The sequence below is a fragment of the Loxodonta africana genome, chromosome 23 (genome assembly GCF_030014295.1).
Source record: "Loxodonta africana isolate mLoxAfr1 chromosome 23, mLoxAfr1.hap2, whole genome shotgun sequence".
Classification (NCBI taxonomy): domain Eukaryota; kingdom Metazoa; phylum Chordata; class Mammalia; order Proboscidea; family Elephantidae; genus Loxodonta; species Loxodonta africana.
The window spans coordinates 18,759,083-18,777,944 of NC_087364.1; the positions used below are offsets into that span (position 1 = coordinate 18,759,083).

At 40.0% G+C, this 18,862-nt stretch overlaps 1 protein-coding gene across 2 annotated transcripts in view; it reads left to right on the top strand.

Moving 5' to 3' along the window:
- Nucleotides 1-18,862, top strand: part of SLC46A3 (solute carrier family 46 member 3) — a 75,434-nt gene that overhangs the window by 48,360 nt on the left and 8,212 nt on the right. For both annotated transcript variants that reach the window (XM_023553155.2, XM_003413956.4), the window contains exon 8: nucleotides 9,456-9,635. The gene's annotated coding sequence lies outside the window, so the exon portion shown is untranslated. The remainder of the gene's footprint in view (nucleotides 1-9,455; nucleotides 9,636-18,862) is intronic.

Below are 18,862 nucleotides of genomic sequence, written 5' to 3' on the forward strand. Positions count from 1 at the left end.
TGAGTTAGTTTTTGTGCATGGAGTGAGGTATATGGGTCTTGTTTCATTTTTTTGCAGATGGATATCCAGTTATGCCAACACCATTTGTTAAAAAGACTGTCTGTTCCCCATTTAACTGTTTTGGGGCCTTTGTCAAATATCAACTGTTCATACGTGGATGGATTTATGTCTGGATTCTCCATTCTGTTCCATTGGTCCATGCATCTGTTGTTGTACCAGTACCAGGCTGTTTTGACTACTATGGCGGTATAATAGGTTCTAAAATCAGGTAAAGTAAGGCCTCCCACTTTGTTCTTTTGCAATAATGCCTTATTTATCCGGGGCCTCTTTCCCTTCCATATGAAGTTGGTGATTTGTTTCTCCATCTCATTAAAGAATGTCCTTGGGATTTGGATCAGAATTGCATTAAATGTATAGATTGCTTTTGGTAGAACAGACATTTTTATAATGTTAAGTCTTCCTATCCACGAGCAAGGTATGTTCTTCCACTTATGTAAGTCTCTTTTGGTTTCTTGCAGAAGTGTACTGTAGTTTTCTTTGTATAAGTCTTTCACATTTCTGGTACGATTTATTCCTAAGTATTTTATCTTCTTGGGGGCTACTGTAAATGGCATTGATTTGGTGATTTCCTCTTCGATGTTCTTTTTGTTGGTGTAGAGGAGTCCAACTGATTTTTGTATGTTTATCTTGTATCCCGATACTCTGCTGAACTCTTCCATTAGTTTCAGTAGTTTTCTGGAGGATTCCTTAGGGTTTTCTGTGTATAAGATCATGTCATCTGCAAATAGATACTTTGACTTCTTTCTTGCCAATCTGGATGCCATTTATTTCTTTATCTAGCCTAACTGCTCTGGCTAGGACTTCCAGCACAATGTTGAATAAGAGTGGTGATAAGGGGTTCCCGATCTCAATGGGAATGTTTTCAGGCTCTCTCCATTTAAGGCAATGTTGGCTGTTGGCTTTGTATAAATGCCCTATTATGTTGAGAAATTTTCCTTCTATTCCTATTTTGCTGAGAGTTTTTATCATGAATGAGTGTTGAACTTTGACAAATGCCTTTTCTGCATCAATTGATAAAATCATGAGACCCTTGTCTTTCATTTCATTTATGTGGTGGATTACATTAATAGTTTTTCTAATGTTGAACCATCCCTGCATACCTTGTATGAATCCCACTTGGTCATGGTGAATTATTTTTTTGATATGGTGTTGAATTCTCTTGGCTAGAATTTTGTTGAGGATTTTTGCATCTACATTCATGAGGGATATAGGTCTATAATTTTCCTTTCTTGTGGTGTCTTTACCTGGTTTTGGTATCAGGGATATGGTGGCTTCATAGAATGAATTTGGTAGTATTCCGTCCTTTTCTATGCTCTGAAATACCTTTAGTAGTAGTGGTGTTAACTCTTCTCTGAAAGTTTGGTAGAACTCTGCAGTGAAGCCATCCGGACCAGGCTTTGTTTTTGTTGGGAGTCTTCTGACTACCTTTTCAATCTCTTCTTTTGTTATGGGTCTATTTAGGTAGTGTGTTTCTAGGAATTCACCCATTTCTTCTAGGTCTTCAAATTTGTTTGAGTATAGTTTTTCATAGTAATCTGATTCTTTTAATTTCAGTTGGGTCTGTTGTAATATTGCCCCTCTCTTTTCTTATTCGGGTTATTTGCTTCCTCTCTGGTTTTCCTTTTGTCAGTTTGGCCAGTGGTTTATCAATTTTGTTGATTTTTTCAAAAAACCAGCTTTTGGTCTTGTTAATTCTTTCAATTATTTTTCTGTTTTCTATTTCGTTTAGTTCAGCTCTAATTTTTAGTATTTGTTTTCTTCTGGTGCCTGTGGGTTTCTTTTGTTCCTCTCTTTCTATTTGTTCAAGTTGTAGGGATAATTCTTTGATTTTGGCCCTTTCTTCTTTTTGGATGGGTGCGTCTATTGATATAAATTGGCCTTTGAGCACCACTTTTGCTGTGTCCCAAAGATTCTGATAGGAAGTGTTTTCATTCTCATTGGATTCTCTGAATTTCTTTATTCCATCCTTAATGTCTTCTATCATCCAGTCTTTTTTGAGCAGGGTATTGTTCAGTTTCCAAGTGTTTGATTTCTTTTCCCCACTTTTCCTGTTACTGATTTCCACTTTTATGGCCTTATGATCAGAGAAGATGCTTTGTAATATTTCAGTGTTTTGGATTCTCTTAAGGCTTGCTTTATGACCTAATATGTGGTCTCTTCTAGAGAATGTTCCATGTGCACTAGAAAAGAAAGTATGGTTGGTTGCTGTTGCATGGAGCGTTCTGTATATGTCTACAAGGTCAAGTTGGTTGATTGTGGCATTTAGATCTTCCATATCTTTATTGAGCTTCTTTCTGGGTGTCCAGTCCTTCAGCGAAAGTGGTGTGTTGAAGTCTCCTACTATTATTGTGGAGTTGTCTATCTCACTTTTCAATGCTGATAGAGTTTGTTTTATGTATCTTGCAGCCCTGTCACTGGGTCCATAAATATTTAATATGGTTATATATTCTTGGCATATTGTCCCTTTAATCATCATACAGTGTCCTTCCTTATCTTTTCTGATGGATTTAACTTTAAAGACTATTTTGTCAGAAATTAATATTGCCACTCCTGCTCTTTTTTGATTGTTGTTTGCTTGATATATTTTTTCCATCCTTTGAGTTTTAGTTTGTTCGTGTCTCTAAGTCTAAGGTGTGTTTCTTGTAGGCAGCATACAGATGGATCTTGTTTTTTAATGCATTCTGCCACTCTCTGTCTCTTTATTGGTGCATTTAGTCCATTTACATTCAGAGTAATTATGGATAGGTATGAATTTAGTGCTATCATTTGTCTTTTTTTGTGTGTTGACAGTTTCTTTTTCCCACTTGATTTTATGTGCTAAGTAGATTTTCTTTGTGTTGTCCTTTCCTCATATTTGTTGCTGTTGATTTTGTTTCTGCTGAGTCTGTATTTTTCCCTTGTATTTTATTTTGATGAGTAGGATAGTTTGTCTCCTTTGTGGTTACCTTATTATTTACCCCTATTTTTCTAAATTTAAATCTAACTTTTATTTCTTTGTATCACTGTATCTTCCTCTCCATATGGAAGATGTATGATTACATTTCTTAGTCCCTCTTTATTATTTTAATGTTGTCTTCTTTTATATAATAACATCACTGTTGCCCTGTGTTGGGCTTTTTGTTTCTTTTTAATCTTGCTTTGTTTTTTTGGATTTCCCTGTCTTGATTGACTTCTGGTTGCTCTGCCCAGTGTTCTAGTCTTGGGTTGATACCTGATATTATTGATTTTCTAACCAAAGAACTCCCTTTAGTATTTCTTGTAGTTTTGGTTTGGTTGTTACAAATTCCCTCAACTTGTGTTTATCTGGAAATGTCTTAATTTCACCTTCAGATTTAAGAGACAGTTTTGATGGATATATGATTCTTGGCAGGCAATTTTTTTCCTTCAATGTTTTAAATATGTCATCCCGCTGCCTTTTTGCCTGCATGGTTTCTACCAAGTAGTCGGAGCTTATTCTTATTGGCTCTCCCTTGTAGGTGACTTTTCTTTTATCCCTCGCTGCTCTTATAATTGTCTCTTCATCTTTGGTTTTGGCAAGCTTGATTATAATATGTCTTGGTGACTTTCTTTTAACATCTACCTTATGTGGAGTTCGATGAGCACCTTGAATAGATATCTTCTCATCTTTCACAATATCAGGGAAGTAAGTTTTCTGCCAACAAATCTTCAACATTTTCTCTGTATTTTCTGTTACCCCTCCCTGTTCTGGTACTCCAATCACTCGTAGGTTATTTCTCTTGATAGAGTCCCACATGATTCTTAAGGTTTCTTCATTTTTTTTAATTCTTTTATCTGATTTTTCTTCAAATATATTAGTACCAAGTGATTTATCTTTGAGTTCAGAAATTCTAGCTTCTACTTGCTCAATTCTGCTCCTCTCACTTTCTATTATCTAATTCTGTAATTGTATTGTTAATCTTCTGAATTTCTGATTGCTGTCTATGGATTTTTCTAGCTTATTAAACTTTTCATTATGTTCCTGAATAATCCTTCTAATTTCTTCAGTTGCTTTATCTGTGTTCGTTGGCTTGTTTGGCGTATTGCCTCATTTCCTTCCTGATGTCTTGAAGGGTTCTGTATATTAAACTTTTGTATTCTGCATCTGGTAATTCCAGGAATGCACTTTCATCTAGACGATCCCTGGATTCTTTGTTTTGAGAGCCTGTTGAACTGCTCATGGTCTGTTTCTTTATGTGACTTGATATTGACTGTTGTCTCTGAGCCATCTATAAGCTATTGTATTAGTTTATGCTTGCTTACTGTGTCATAGCTGCTTACTTTGTTTTGTTTTGGTATACCCCTGTGCGTTGCTTGAGTGAGCTAGCTTGATTATTTTCACCTTTGGAGCTCTGGTGACCTGTCCCCAGCTGGCTAGAGCTGTTAACAGGTATATCAGTCTAGGAGTCCATTCAGTTTTCTTGTAGGAATTCAGCTCAGATTTCCAGGTAGCTGATATCAAGTGTGTGGTACAGGCTCTGTCCTACAGTCTTAGAGGGGCAGGGGTGATTGGCATATATACTGGTATCTGATTGCACCAGGAGGTCACGCTCTGAACAAGGCAGGGGGCTGAAAACCGACCCCCAAGTGTCTCTGAGGAAAACGTGTCTCTGTTCCCTAGAGTGTTTTGGTGGGTGAGTTCTGCAGAGGGACATGGGCACCCAAAGTTTTTGTTGTAAGGACTGGGAGGTACCAGTTCTCCCTGGACCCCTGTCATGGGTGGCTGGGTGACCTGAGTGGAGCTACCAGTCCTTAGGTCCCTGTTTTGGGCCAGGGAGGACCTTGTTTAAGAGGCAAAGCAATGTCAAACGCCAAACACCCACCTCTCCACCGCACAGCTGAAATGGTTGGAGTTTGCCAACAAGGGCCTATTCTCCCGATATAGGCCCACACAGGTCCATGCAGAAGGGAGAGGTGCTCAAGGTCCACTGACAGTTTATGCCTGGGCAGGAGCCGCTTCTGTCCTGAGCGCCCCCAGTTGATGGAGCTAGCAAATTATCTTTTCCCTCCAATTCCAAATTTTTTCCTTCCCAAAGGCCGGGAGGATGGCTCCAGGTGCTCCCCAGGGTCCATCTCAGGCCCAGGGATTCAGCCGCCTAAGCCGGCTTGGGGGTGGGGGAGTGCGGTAAAATATACGCAAGTACTTAGGTTTTTGCCGAGAGCTGCCCTTCTCCTCAGGTTCCGGAGGTGTGAGTGGGCTGTGTGGCTGCTGCTTCTCCCTGAGGAAACTGCGGCCCAACGCTAGGAGCAGCCCACCACCTCCGCCGCCGCTGCTGCTCCAGGAATGGTGCCTGAGGGCTCCCGGCGATTCAGGTCCAGCAACTCCTCTCTGCTTCTGAACGGTCTCTTCCTCCCCCTGCCCCTCAGTTCGTTGTCTAAGCTTGCCTTTGATGCTCAGGGCTCCCAGCTTGTCACAAATATACTTGTTTCACTTGTTTTTTCAGGTCTTTGTTGTAAAGAGGGCTCAACGGAAGTGTCTGTCTATTCTGCCATCTTGGCTCCGTCCATCTGGCCCATGTTTTTTTGATTGGATTGTTTGTCTTTTTGTTGTTGAATTGTTGAAGTTTTCTCTAGATTTTAGAGATTAGACCCTTGTCAGATATGTCATTGCCAAAATTTTTTTCCCACTCTGTAGGTTCTCTTTTTACTCTTTTGGTAAAGTCTTTTGATGAGCATAAGTATTTAATTTTTAGGAGGTCTCATTTATTTTATCTTCTGTTGTTCGTGCATTTTTAGTTGCGTTTGATAGTGTATTCATGCCATAAGTTAGGACCCCTAGCTTTGTCCTTATGTTATCTCCCAGGAACCTTTTTAGGTTTAACATTTAGGTCTTTGATCCATTTTGAGTTTGTTTTTGTGTATTGTGTGTGGTATGGAGCCTATTTCATTTTTCTGCAAGTGGATACCCAGTTTTGCCAGCATCATTTGTTAAAGAGACTCTTTCCCATTGAATGGACTTTGACCCTTTGTTGAAGATCAGCTGTCCATAGCTGGATGGATCTACTTCTGGGTTCTCAAGTCTGTTCCATTGGTCTATGTGTCTTTCATTGTACCAGTCACAGGCTGTTTTGGTTACTGTGGCTATTTAGTAAATTCTGAGGTCTGGAAGCCTGAGGCCTCCTACATTGTTCTTCCTCTTTAGCAACACTTTAGGTATTCGGGACCTCTTTCCTTTCCATATAAAATTGGAGATTAGTTTTTCCATTTTGTTGAAGAATGTTTTGAGATTTGGATTTGGATTGCATTATATCTATAGATTGCTTTGGGTAGTATTGACATTTTCACAATATTAAGTCTTCTAGGCCATGAGCGTGGTATGTTTTCCCATTTATTTAGGTCTCATTTGGTTTCTTGCAGTAGTGTTTTATAGTTTTCTCTAAGTCTTTTGCATTCCTGGTTAGGTTTATTCCTAAGTATTATATATTTTGGGGGGCTGTTGTAAATGGTATTGTTTTCCTGATTTCCTTTTCAGAGTTCTCCTTGTTAGTGTAGAGGAATCCATCTGATTTTTCTGTGTTGATCTTGTGCCCTGCCACTTTGTTGAACCCTTCTATTAGTTCCAATAACTTTCTTGTGGAATTTCCAGGATTTTCTATGTACAGAATCATATCATCTGTAAATAAGTATAGTTGTACTTCCTCCTTACCAATTCAGATGCCGTATTTTTCCCTTTCTTGCCTTACTGCTCTGGTCGGATTTCCAGTTCAATATTGAATAACAGTGGTGATGATTGGCATAATTGTCTCGTTCTCATTCTTAAGAGGAATGCTTTCAGCATTCTTTTTAAGAACCACCTGAGGCGTTAAAAATAATAAAAATTTTGTGGTGTCACTTCCTGGGATTCAGTATGTCTGGCGTGAGTGAGGTCTTGGAATCTGAATTTTAAAACCTCACCAGGTAACTGATAAACATCCAGGTTTGGAAACTACCGCCCTAAATGAGTGCTTCTAAACCCTGTGGTGTAGTGGTTAAGTGCTATGGCTGCTAACCAAGAGGTCGGCAGTTCAAATCCGCCAGGCACTTCTTGGAAACTCTATGGGACAGTTCTATTCTGTCCTATAGGGTCACTATGAGTTGGAATTGACTCATCGGCAGTGGGTTTTTTTTGTTTGTTTGTTTAAACCCTATCTGTACCTTAGAATGACTGGGGGGTGGTCACTTAGTATTTGTGATATCAATACAAATACTAAAGTTTATTCTAGGCCAGTGATTCTCAATCCAACCTTGGTTGCTAAACACAATCACCTGGAGTTTTTAAAGTTCCCATGCACAGGCCTAAGCCCAAACCAGTTAATTCAGAATCAGTACACTGAATCAGTAACAGATCTAGACATCAGTATATTTTTAACATTCCCGAGGTGATTCTAATGTGGCCAGGGCTGGAAATCACTTGTCTAGGTCAGGGGTAAGCAAACGTTTTCTGTAAAGGGCAAGATAGTAAATATTTTAGGCTTTGCAGGTTATACAGTGTCTGTCACAGCTACACAACTCTGCCTTTATAGCACAAAGCAGCCAAAGGCAATATGTAAATGACGGGCATAGATGTGTTCCAGCAAAACATGCAAAACAGGCAGCAGGCTGAACTTAGAGTGTGGGCAGCAGTTTGCGGAACCTTCTCTACGTGGGTGTTGGTGGTCTTCGAGTTGGCTCTGATCCATGCCACCCCGTGTACAACAGAATGAAATGTTGCCTGGTCCTGCACCATCTTCATAGTCATGTGCTCAAGTCCATAGTTGCAGCTACCATGTGTTCTGAGTGACTTCCAACCTAGGGGCTCATCTTCTAGCACTGTATTGGACAATATGCTGTTGCGATACATGAAGTTTTCATTGGCTCATTTGTGGAAGTAGATCACCAGGCCTTTCTTCCTAGTCTTTCTTGGTTGGAAGCTCTGCTGAAACCTGTCCATTATGGGTAACCCTGTTGTTATTTCAAATACTTTTGGCATAGCTTGCAACATCACAGGAACACACAAGCCACCACGGTATGACAAACTGACAGATGGGCTCTAGAAAGAGGACACACACATTCTGGTTACTGGAAACTAATGTCCCTTTCTTTTTAAATACTGGCATTTTAGGTTATAGAATACATAAAAACAGTGTAAATATAAAAATGTTGGTACAACGCCTGGATTAGTGGAGGCTCAAAAACCAGTCTCACCTGATTAGCTCCAGACAGTCCCTTGAGCCAGATTAATTCTAGCTGCACAAACAGAATTAAGTTTATGGACCTAGCTAGCCTCAAATCATTGCTTAGAAATTGCTTCCTTGGGGGTGACATGTAGCTAGAATGTGATGGCTTCACTATCAGACATTTATCAAACAAGCTTTTCCAGAAAAGAGAAGCAAGGAACACTTCCCAACTCATTGTATGCGGTGACCCTGATACAAAGCCAAACAAAGAAATTACAAGAAAACTACAGACAAATGTTCCTCATGAACATAAAAATTCTCAACAAAATATTAGCAAGTTAAATCAAGCAATACAGAAAAAGGGTCACTCATGACCAAGTGAGGTTTAGCCAGAGAATGGTAGGCTGGTTCAACATTTGCAAGTAATCAATATAATTCACCACATTAACAGACTAAAGGGAAAAAAAAAATCATATTGAATCTGACTGTGAAATAACTAAAAAAAAAAAAAAAACCAAACCATTGCCATCGAGTCAATTCAGACTAATAGCGGCCCTATAGGACAGAGAGAACTGCCCCACAGGGTTTCCAAGGAGCGCCTAGTAGATTCAAACTGCTGACCCTTTTGGTTAGCAGCACTCTTAACCATTAGACTACCAGGGTTTCCAAAATAACAATTAGTAATGGTGAAAATCAAATCAAGCACTTTCACAACACCAATGTGCTTTTCTTTTAAAATTCGTTTATCTGTTCATTAAAAGTATTAGGTTTAGAAGCCAACTCTTCAGACATGGATTGGACTGGACAATGGGTTGGAGAGGGATGCTGGAGAGGAGTGAGCTTCTTGGATCAGGTGGACACTTGAGACTATGTTGGCATCTCCTGCCTGGAGGGGAGATAGAGAGGGTGGAGAGGCTTAGAAGCTGGTGAAATGGACACGAAATGAGTGGAGGGAGAGAGCAGACTGTCTCATTAGGGGGAGAGTAATTGGGAGTGTCCTCTAGGGTCACTATGAGTCGGAATCAACTCGACGGCAGTGGGTTTGGTTTTGGGGTTTAATTGGGAGTGTGTAGCAAGGTGTATATGGGTTTTTGTGTGAGAGGCTGACTTGATTTGTAAACTTTCACTTAAAGCACAATTACAAAAAATAAGTGTTAGGTTTAGGGCATCAAAAGAATAACACTGGAAATGCATTACAAAAACATTGAATAAGAATCTATGTATGAGTCCATAATGAAACTTTAAAGTTGTTGTTGTTGTTAGGTGCTGTCGAGTCGGTTCTGACTCATAGAAACCCCGTGAACAACAGAACGAGACACTGCCTGGTCCTGCGCCATCCTCACAATCATTGTTATGCTGGAGCCCGTTGTTGCAGCCACTGTGTCATGGAGGGGAAAAGGGGGAAAACCTGCTTTACCCAGGCTTGTCAGCCATCAAATGTAGGTAAGAAAATATCACCAGTTTACAGCCCCTTCCCATACAATCACATTATAATTGATTCAGGCAAAGATTTTTAATAAATGCTAAAACCTTTGGGTGAAAGGTTCTTGGGGAAGAGGCTATACACTACTTCACAGATTACTTATCAATTACAAAAGGAAAATTATACTTTTACAATGGAAAGATCTGGCAGCCACCACCTGTTACCCAAGTGATCAAATTTAGCACGTGATAGCCTGTACATGTGATAGCCTGACATTATGGGACTTCTGTTGAGATGCAATAAAAGGTACCTACCTCGTAGACTTATTGTCAAAAATGTCCTGAATCTAATCGTGAGGAAATAGTATGATAACGATTGATGGATCCATATGAAGTTTACATAGGTGTTTATATGAGTATTGTTCTTTGAGTTTTTCTCTAAGTTTGAAATTTTTCAAAATAAAAAGTTGGTTAAAAAAGTAATTTGCTTTATGCCTTGCAGTGTGATGTATTTGAGTTACGATGACCCACACTTATGACTGTCCTTTTTTCTTGTCCATCTTAGTAGTATCTTGCAGAACATAACTTGCTTATGTTATCATTCTCAGATGTTCACTCAAAGATGTTCAGTTTTGTGGTTTACTGTTCAAAACACTGCCATATTTATTAAGATACTGATAATAAAAGGCAGTAATAATGCAAGCTTTTTAAAAAATGAGGTATTCGACTTATGTCTGAACCGACTTACAATGGAGTCATCTGAACAGAACCCTGTCCTAAGCTGGGTAATTTATTTGTACATCATACATAAAAATAAAAATGGTGGTCTAAGCCTGAGTTAAAATCAGTTCATCTGTCCAAAAGCAAATAATCTTAGGGAAAATTAAAGCAGAATTCAACCTGATCCTCCACTGACCCAAATCCACATTCCCTATGTGGCCCAGAGAGCCAGTTTCTGACACAGAGATGAACAATATAGCTCTTTTTCCTGTCTTCTTGTGATGCAGTGGATCACTTTTCTATGGCCTCTTTCCCATGGTCTTATAACTCCCACCAAATGATTGGGTGGGACTATGCCCTGGTGGCACAGTGGTTAAGAGCTATGGCTGCTAACTGAAAGTTTGGCAGTTCGAATCCACCAGCCGCTCCTTGGAAACCCTATGGGGCAATTCCACTCTGTCCTATAGGGTCACCATCAGTCGGAATTGACTTCACAGTGCTTGTGGCCCACGAAGGGGATTGGACACCTTGTAAATAAGGTGCATGGCACCCTAATAGGGGTTGTTGTTTTAGGTGTCTTCGAGTCAGTTCTGACTCATAGTGACCCTATGTACAGCAGCACAGAACATTGCCTAGCCCTGCACCATCCTCACAATTGTTATGCTTGAGCCCATTGTTGCAGCCACTGTATCAATCCATCTTGCTGAGGGTCTTCCTCTTTTTTGATGACCCCCTACTTTGCCAAGCATGATGTCCTTCTCCAGGGACTGAGCCTTCCTGAAGGCATGTCCAAAGTATGTAAGACATAGTCTTGCCATACTTGCTTCTAAGGAGCATTCTGGCTGTACTTCTTCCAAGACATACTTGTTTGTCCTTCTGGCAGTCCATGGTATATTCAGTATTCTTTGCCAACACCACAATTCAAAGGCATCCATTCTTCAGTCTTCCTTATTCATTGTCCAGCTTTCACACGCATATGAAGCAACTGAAAATAATACGGCTTGGGTGAGGTGCATCTTAGTTTTCAAGATGACATCTTTGCTTTTTAACACTTTAAAAAGATCTTTTGCAGCAGACTTGAAAATTTTTTTTTTTTTTTCCATGTGTCATTTGATTTCATGACTGCTTCTGGGTCTGTGGGTGTTGACTGTGGATCCAAGTAAAATGGAATCCTGGGGTGGGACCATGCAAATAAGGTATATGAAACCATAACAAGGGGATAGGTCAGTTTTGCCATTCCAGTAGGCTTAATATGAACCATCCCAGAGAAGGAAAGGAGGGAACCTCACCACCTCCAAGAAGAGATGGGAGTGGAAACTTGCTGGCAAGACCGCGAGAAGCAGCCACTGAGAAATGGCAGCAGCAGAGGCAGCAGAACCAGCAGACCAGCAGGGGACAGTTCAGTGAGCTGAGTGTCTTCAGGAAGGAGGCTTGGTGGCAAAGTGGGGTGCCTCTGGGCACTTTTCAAAGGAGCTAGGCTTGCTGACCCAAAGAGCGAGAGAGCTGAGTGCCTTCAGGCTGAGGCTTACTGGCAGAGTGGGGTGTCTCTGGGCACTTACTGGCAGAGCTAAAAATCTTTATAACACTTGCCCAAACCGGGCAAGAGCCAAGGAACTGAGGGGCCAAGGGCCAAAGAGAGGTCTGCCCACAGGCATGGCTGAGGGTGTCCTGATCAAAGAGCTGTATCCTGAATTGTAACCTGTTACTACCCTAGTAAACCCCATAACTGTGAGTATGGTCTGTGAGTTGTGTGTGGCAATGAATTATCGAGCCCCGCCGAGAAGTAGAGTGTGCTATGGGAGGAATGGCTCGTGTCGGAATTGGTAAAAAATTAGAGAGAGCAGGTATGTCTAACCTTCACCTCGTAAGAATCAGCCTCGAGTTTTTGATCTTGATTCTTCTTCCCCCTTTTGAAGTTAGAGAAGGTCAGCCATCTCCACCGCACCATTTTACACTCCTCTAGGTCAAGACCTTGAAAAGAAGCAAAAAGGCAAAGCACAACCAACAAAACACGTCTACTGTCTCCTGAAAGATATTTAGGATCTGGAACCAAACCCTCAATTTTTTAAAACTTGACTTTCCACTGTTAAATGAAAAAATGTAAAACGTCCTTTATGCTTTTTCAACCAAAGAAACAAAGTGATGAAATTCTACTTGAAAAGCTAACAATGTGCTCATATTCTTCAAGAGCGTTTAAGCATCTAAAATAAAACCAAAGCACAGGCTTGACAAGCATTTATTGTACTTGAGGGAACCTGAATTTTGAAATCATGAACTAATTAAGTCCAATAAAGTCTTGTAGCATTTTTGGTTCTGCTTTATTGGAACAGCAAGTCAGAAAGTTTGATTAATATGTGCCTACCTTCCATGTGTTTGATACAACATTTATCCGATTGTGGCTTCCACTGAAAGATCCTACGTTACACAATTTTTCTATTTGTCAAAAGTAATCTACTTCTTCAGATCTTTATATTCTTGAATGACATGGAAAGAAATAATGTGGTGCATACGTGAGCAGTGTGGTATACTCACGTGTACCCCTGAAAGAGGGATGATTCCCACCGAACAGGGTAAATTAATGATGAAAAGTGGTATTTTTACAGTGGGTAGGCATGAAAAGGTGTATTCAGTAAGAACATTCACGGTGTGCCAAACAGCTCAATGTTTTGCCAAACCCCCAACACTTTTAGACAGCAACACCTACAAACTCTTTTGTTTATATGTATTTTGAACATGTTATCAGGAGGGACCAGTACGTGGAAAAGGACATCATGCTTGGTAGAAGGTTGGCAAAAAAGAGGAAGACCCTCAACAAGATGGACTGACACAGTGGCTGCAACAATGGGCTCAAACATAGCAACAACTGAGAGGATGGTGCAGGACCGGGCAGCGTTTCGTTCTATTGTATCTAGGGTTGCTATTTGTCGGCATGGACTCAACTGCACCTAACAACAATACATAAACAGTGAAACCTGTGAGAGCTGGAACATGTCAGAACCGCCTTGTTTTTCTGGGTCTTGCAAGTTTTCCGCCTTTGACAGGGGGCAGTCTTTTCTACTATTACCAGTGGAAAATATTTGAGAGTTTTCCTTCTCTGACAAGTTTCCACCTTACACAGGTTCTGGCGTTCGCAGTTTTGACTGTACATATACACACCCACGCACATGTATATAACCATTCTCTTTTATTGAGTCTTATTTTAGTGTTAATTAAATTTTAACCATGCACCAACCTGTAAAGTACCTTGAACCCAAGGATTCGTATTTCATAAGCAAAAACAGAGACAATACTAAACAGGAAAACACTAAACAACTTCAACAAAATCACAGGATCTGAAAGAAAAAATACCTGATGGCAAGAAGCTCAGAGGGAACTGCAACTAATTCTTATCAAGAAACCTGAATAGTTTCCCAACTGCAAGCAAGTTAAGCACTGTGGACTAAAGAGATTGAGAAACATTAGCAAAATTGTCAGCACTGAGGCATACCAGAAGTCTTAACTGGTGCCAGTCAGTGTTGCTAAAATAAAGGCAAAAACAAGGAAAGCAAGCATAGAAATCAAAAGGTCTCAATTCTGGAGCACTTGTAAAAAATACACTTTCTGGTATCCACTTGAGGTTAGTCATATTAGAATTTCTGAGAATGAGATGTGGACACCAAAACTTCTTGAAAAAGACTGCCCCACATAAGGTAATTTTTATGAGCGTGCAGAGATGTGTAAGACCACTAATATAAACACAAAGAAGGTAAACAAACAAAAAAAAAAGGCCAAGAGAAAAGCAAAAAGATCATCAGAAATTAAGTGCTGTTCGTGATTACCAATTTCTATCTTTAAAGCATCAATGTTTCCATTTAAACTATGCTCATTAATTTGACAGCTCCCTTTAGTGGGTGTATTATGAAAAGGACCCTGGTGGTGCAGTGGTTAAGTGCTTGGTTGCTAACCAAAAGGTTGACGATTTGAACCCACTAGCTGCTCCGTGGGTGAAGGATGTCACAGTCTACTTCCATAAAGATCACAGCCTGCCATGGAAACCTTATGAGGTAGTTCTACTCGGTCTTATAGGGTCGATACGAGTCAGAATTGCCTCAAAGCCACGGGTTTTTCTAGTGGACAGGAAGGGGATACAGGCAGTCCCCAGGGTTATGAACATCCGATTTATGTACAACCCATAGTTACAAACCAACCCCTGTAAAGCCTGTTAAAAATTCAAGGTACATACAATGGTTTGTAATAACAAACGGGCACTATTTTGCAACAGGCATCAAAACGTTATGATGATGAATGTATTCTTATGTTAAAGATGTTTTAGTGTATCTACAAGTGTTTCTTTAATGGTTTTTACACATAGAAAGTACATTATATAGGATATACTAGGACAAACATTTGACTGACATTAGATACAAACCATACCTAACTCTTCCTACTTATGAACAAATCCAACTTAAAGGCAGACTTAGGAACGGAGCTCATTCATAACCCAGAAATCGCACATACAGCATACTATTCCTAGAACCAAGGTTCAGGAGAAATCTCCCCAACATTCTCGTTAGTTGAAAGGGAATGTATCTAAAAATGACCAGGAAGTCAACCTTCGTTACTTCTGTATTTTCTCACAATTTAACCATTAAGTGGGTTGGCAAATACTGTGTAGACAAAGACTGTTTTAAACTTAATCGCAACAGTAATCCCGGGGCAAAAGAATGTTCAAAAAGATGTTACTTATCTCAGGGGAGTCCTCGTGGCGTAGTGGTTAAGAGCTCAGGCTGCAGACCAAAAGGTGAGCAGCTCAGATCCTTGGCAGCCCTCTGGGGCAGGTCTACTCTGTCTCGTTGGGTAGCTATGAGTTGGAATTGACTCAGCGGCAGTGGGTTTTTTTTAATACTATTGACAGTTTGAACCGGATGATTCTGTGCTGCAGGGGGACAATCTAGATAGACGTAGTTTTATGATAGTCATTAGCAACTATTTTTAAAGAGACATAAAAGGCTACTGTTTTAATCTAAGAAGTGTTTACATCATCTCCCTTCCGTACTTTCAATGATTACAAAATCACCAATGGCCTGTGCATTGTACGGTGTTTACCAGCATCCCTGGCATCTACCCACTAGGGGCCAGCAGTAACCCCTGCCAACCCCACCAAAGACGTGACAACCAAAAATGTCTCCGTAGACGATGACAAACATCCCTAGGGGAGAGGAAGAGCACACTATTGCTATCAGATGAAAACCACTGACTTATCTAATAAAAATATTCCTGAAAAATTGTGCGTATATAAACATTTTGATCATCAAAGAATATTTAATTATTGAGACTTCATAACAGTTTAGTGTACAGTATAATTACTTTAAGGAGCCCTGGTGGCGCAAAGGTTAAGCACTCAGCTGCTACCTGGAAAGGTCGGCCGTTGGAACCCACCAGTCACTCCTTGGGATAAAGACCTGGCAACCTGCTCCCATACAGATTACAGCCTAGGAAACCCTATGAGGCAGTTCTACTCTGTCATATAGAGTTGCTATAAGTCAGAATCAACTAGAGGGCACACAACATTAGTTAGTATTGTTTTGTGAAAAATGATATATTTACTAATGTCCAAAAAAAATTTTTTTTTTTTTCTGGTGACTGTATTTCTCTATCACATGTTCCTATTGTAATTTCATGTATAGCTCTTTTTGTGTATGTGTGCTTTAGGTGGAAGTTTATAGCTCACGTTAGTTTCTCATACAAAAATGTATACACATAATGTTCTGTGACATTAGCTGCAGTCCCCACAATGTGACAGCACATTCCCCATTTCCACCCTTGGTTCCCTGTGTCCACTCAACCAGTTCCTGTCCCTTCCTGCCTTCTTATCCTGCCTCCGGACAGGAGCCGCCCATTTGGTCTCAATTATCTGACTGAGCTAAGACGTACACCTCATGAGTATTATTGTTTTGTTTTATAGTCTTGTCTAATCTTTGCCTGAATAGTGGGTTTCAGGAATAGTTTTAGTTCTGGGTTAACAGGTGTCTGGAGGCCATAGTTTTGGGGGTTCCACCAGTTTCTGTCAGAACATTGTCTGGCCTTTTTACATGAATTTGAGTTCTGCTCCTTACTTTTCCCCTGCTCTGTCCGGGACTTTGTTGTGTTCCCTGTCAGGGCAGTCACTGGTGGTAGCCGAGCACCATCTAGTTCTTCTGGTCTCAGGCTGGTGGAATCTCTGGTTTATGTGGACCTTTTGTCTCTTGGGCTAATACTTTCCTTGTGTCTTTGGTGTTCTTCATTCTCCTTTACTCCAAGTGGGTTGGTACCAATTAATGCATCTGAGATGGCTGCTCACAAGCTTTTAAAACCCTAGACACCACTCACCCAAAGTGGGATGCGCAACTTTCTCAATAAACTTTGTTATGCCAATTGACTTTTAAGTCCCCTGAAACTATGGTCCCCGGACCCCAACACCAGCTGCTCTCTCTCTCAAAGTGTGTGGATGTGTTCAGGAAACTTCTTAGCTTTTGCTTTGGTCCAGTTGTGCTGACTTTCCTGTATTGCGCGATGTCCTTTCCGTCGCTGAAGATGATACATCTAGTTAGTGAATTTCCCTCTCCCTCCCTCGCCACCCTCGTAACCAAGAATGCTTTCTTCTGTTTAATCATTTTCTTGAGTTCTCAATCAATATATTTGTCCTTTTGCAACTAATTTCACTCAGCACAATGCCCTCCAGATTTATCCCTGTTGTGACATGTTCTGCGAATTCATCCTTGTTTTTCACCGGTGCACAGTACTCCGTCGTGTGTTATGCACCCTAATTTCTCCACTCATGGGCCAGTGGACATTTAGTTTGTTTGCATCTCTTTGCTATTGCGAACTGTGCTGCAATGAACGTGGGTCTGCATATATCCATCTGTGTGACACCTCTTTATTTCTCTAGGATATATTCCGAGGAGCCAGACTGCTGGATCATATGGTACTTCTACTTCTAGCCTTTTAAGGAAGCACCAAATTGTTTTTCAAAATGGTTTGGCTGTACCATTTTACATTCCCATCAACAGTGCATAAGTGTTCCAGTCTCTCCATGGCTTCTATAACATTTAGTGTTTTTGGACTCATGTCAGCCTTGTTGGGGTGAGATGGTATCTCATTGTAGTTTCGACTGGTATTTCTCTAAAGGCTAATGATTGTGAGCATTTCCTCCTTATCTGTTAGCCACCTGAATGTCTTCTTTGGTGAAAGTGTTTGTTCATATCCTTTGCCCTTTCATACATACTAAATTGGTGATTTGTTTTTCCATCTTATTAAAAAAATGCCATTGGAATTTGGATCAGGATTGCACCATATCTGTAGATCACTATGGGTAGAACTGACATTTTCACAACATTGAGTCTTCCTATCCATGTTTTTCCACTCTCTTTTGGTTTCTTGCAGTAGTATCTTGTGGTTTTCTTTGATAGGTCTTTTACATCTCCGGTTAGATTTATTCCTAAGTACTTTATCTTCTTGGGGGCTATTGTAAATGGTGATTTCCTCTTTGAAGTTTTTTTTTTTTTTTTTTTTGTACATTTATCTTGTATCCTGATACTTCGCTGAAATCTTCTATTAGTTTTAGTTTTCTTGTGGATTCTTTGGGGTTTTCTTCGTATAAGATCGTATCATCTGCAAATATGGATACTTTTACTTCTTCCCCCATTTGGACACCCTTTCTTTCCTTTTCTTGCCTTATTGATCTGGCTAGGACTTCCAGCACAGTGTTGAATTAAGAGTGGTGATAAAGGGCATCCTTGCCTAGTTCCTGTTCTCAACGGGAATGCTTTCAGATTTTCTCCATTTAGAATGATGTTGGCTGTTGCTTTTGTATACATGCCGTTTATTTTACTGAGGAGTTTCCCTCCTATTCCTATTTTACTAGAGTTTTTACCAAGAATGGGTATTAAACTTTGTCAAATGCCTTTTCTGCAACAATGAAAAAGATCATAGAGTTCTTATATTTATGTGATGGATTACACTGTTATTCTAATGCCGAACCATCCCTGCACACCTGGAATGAATCCCACTTAGTCATGATGAATTTTTTTTTTTTTGATGTGTTATTGAATTCTATGGCTAGAATTTCATTGAGGATTTTTGTGTTCATGAGGGATATTGGTCTGTAATTTTCTTTTTCTGTGTTGTCTTTACCTAGCTTTGGTATCAGGGTTATGTTAGCTTCATAGAATGAGTTCAGGAGTATTCCTTCCTTTTCTATGCTTTGAAATACCTTTAGTAGTAGTGGTGTTAACTCTTCTCTGAAAGTTTGGTAGAACTCTGCAGTGAAGCTGCCAGGGCTTTTTTTTTTTTTGCTTGAAGTTTTTAAATCACCTCTTCAATTTCTTTGTTATGGGTTTAGCTTTTCTACCTCAGTTTGTATTAGTTTAGGTGTGTAATATGTTTCTGGAAATTTGTCCACTTCTTCCAGGTTTTCAAATTTGCTGGAGCACAATTTTTCAAAGTATTCTATTATGATCCTTTTTATTTCAGTTGGACCTGTTTTGGTATGGCTCATCTCATTTTTTGTT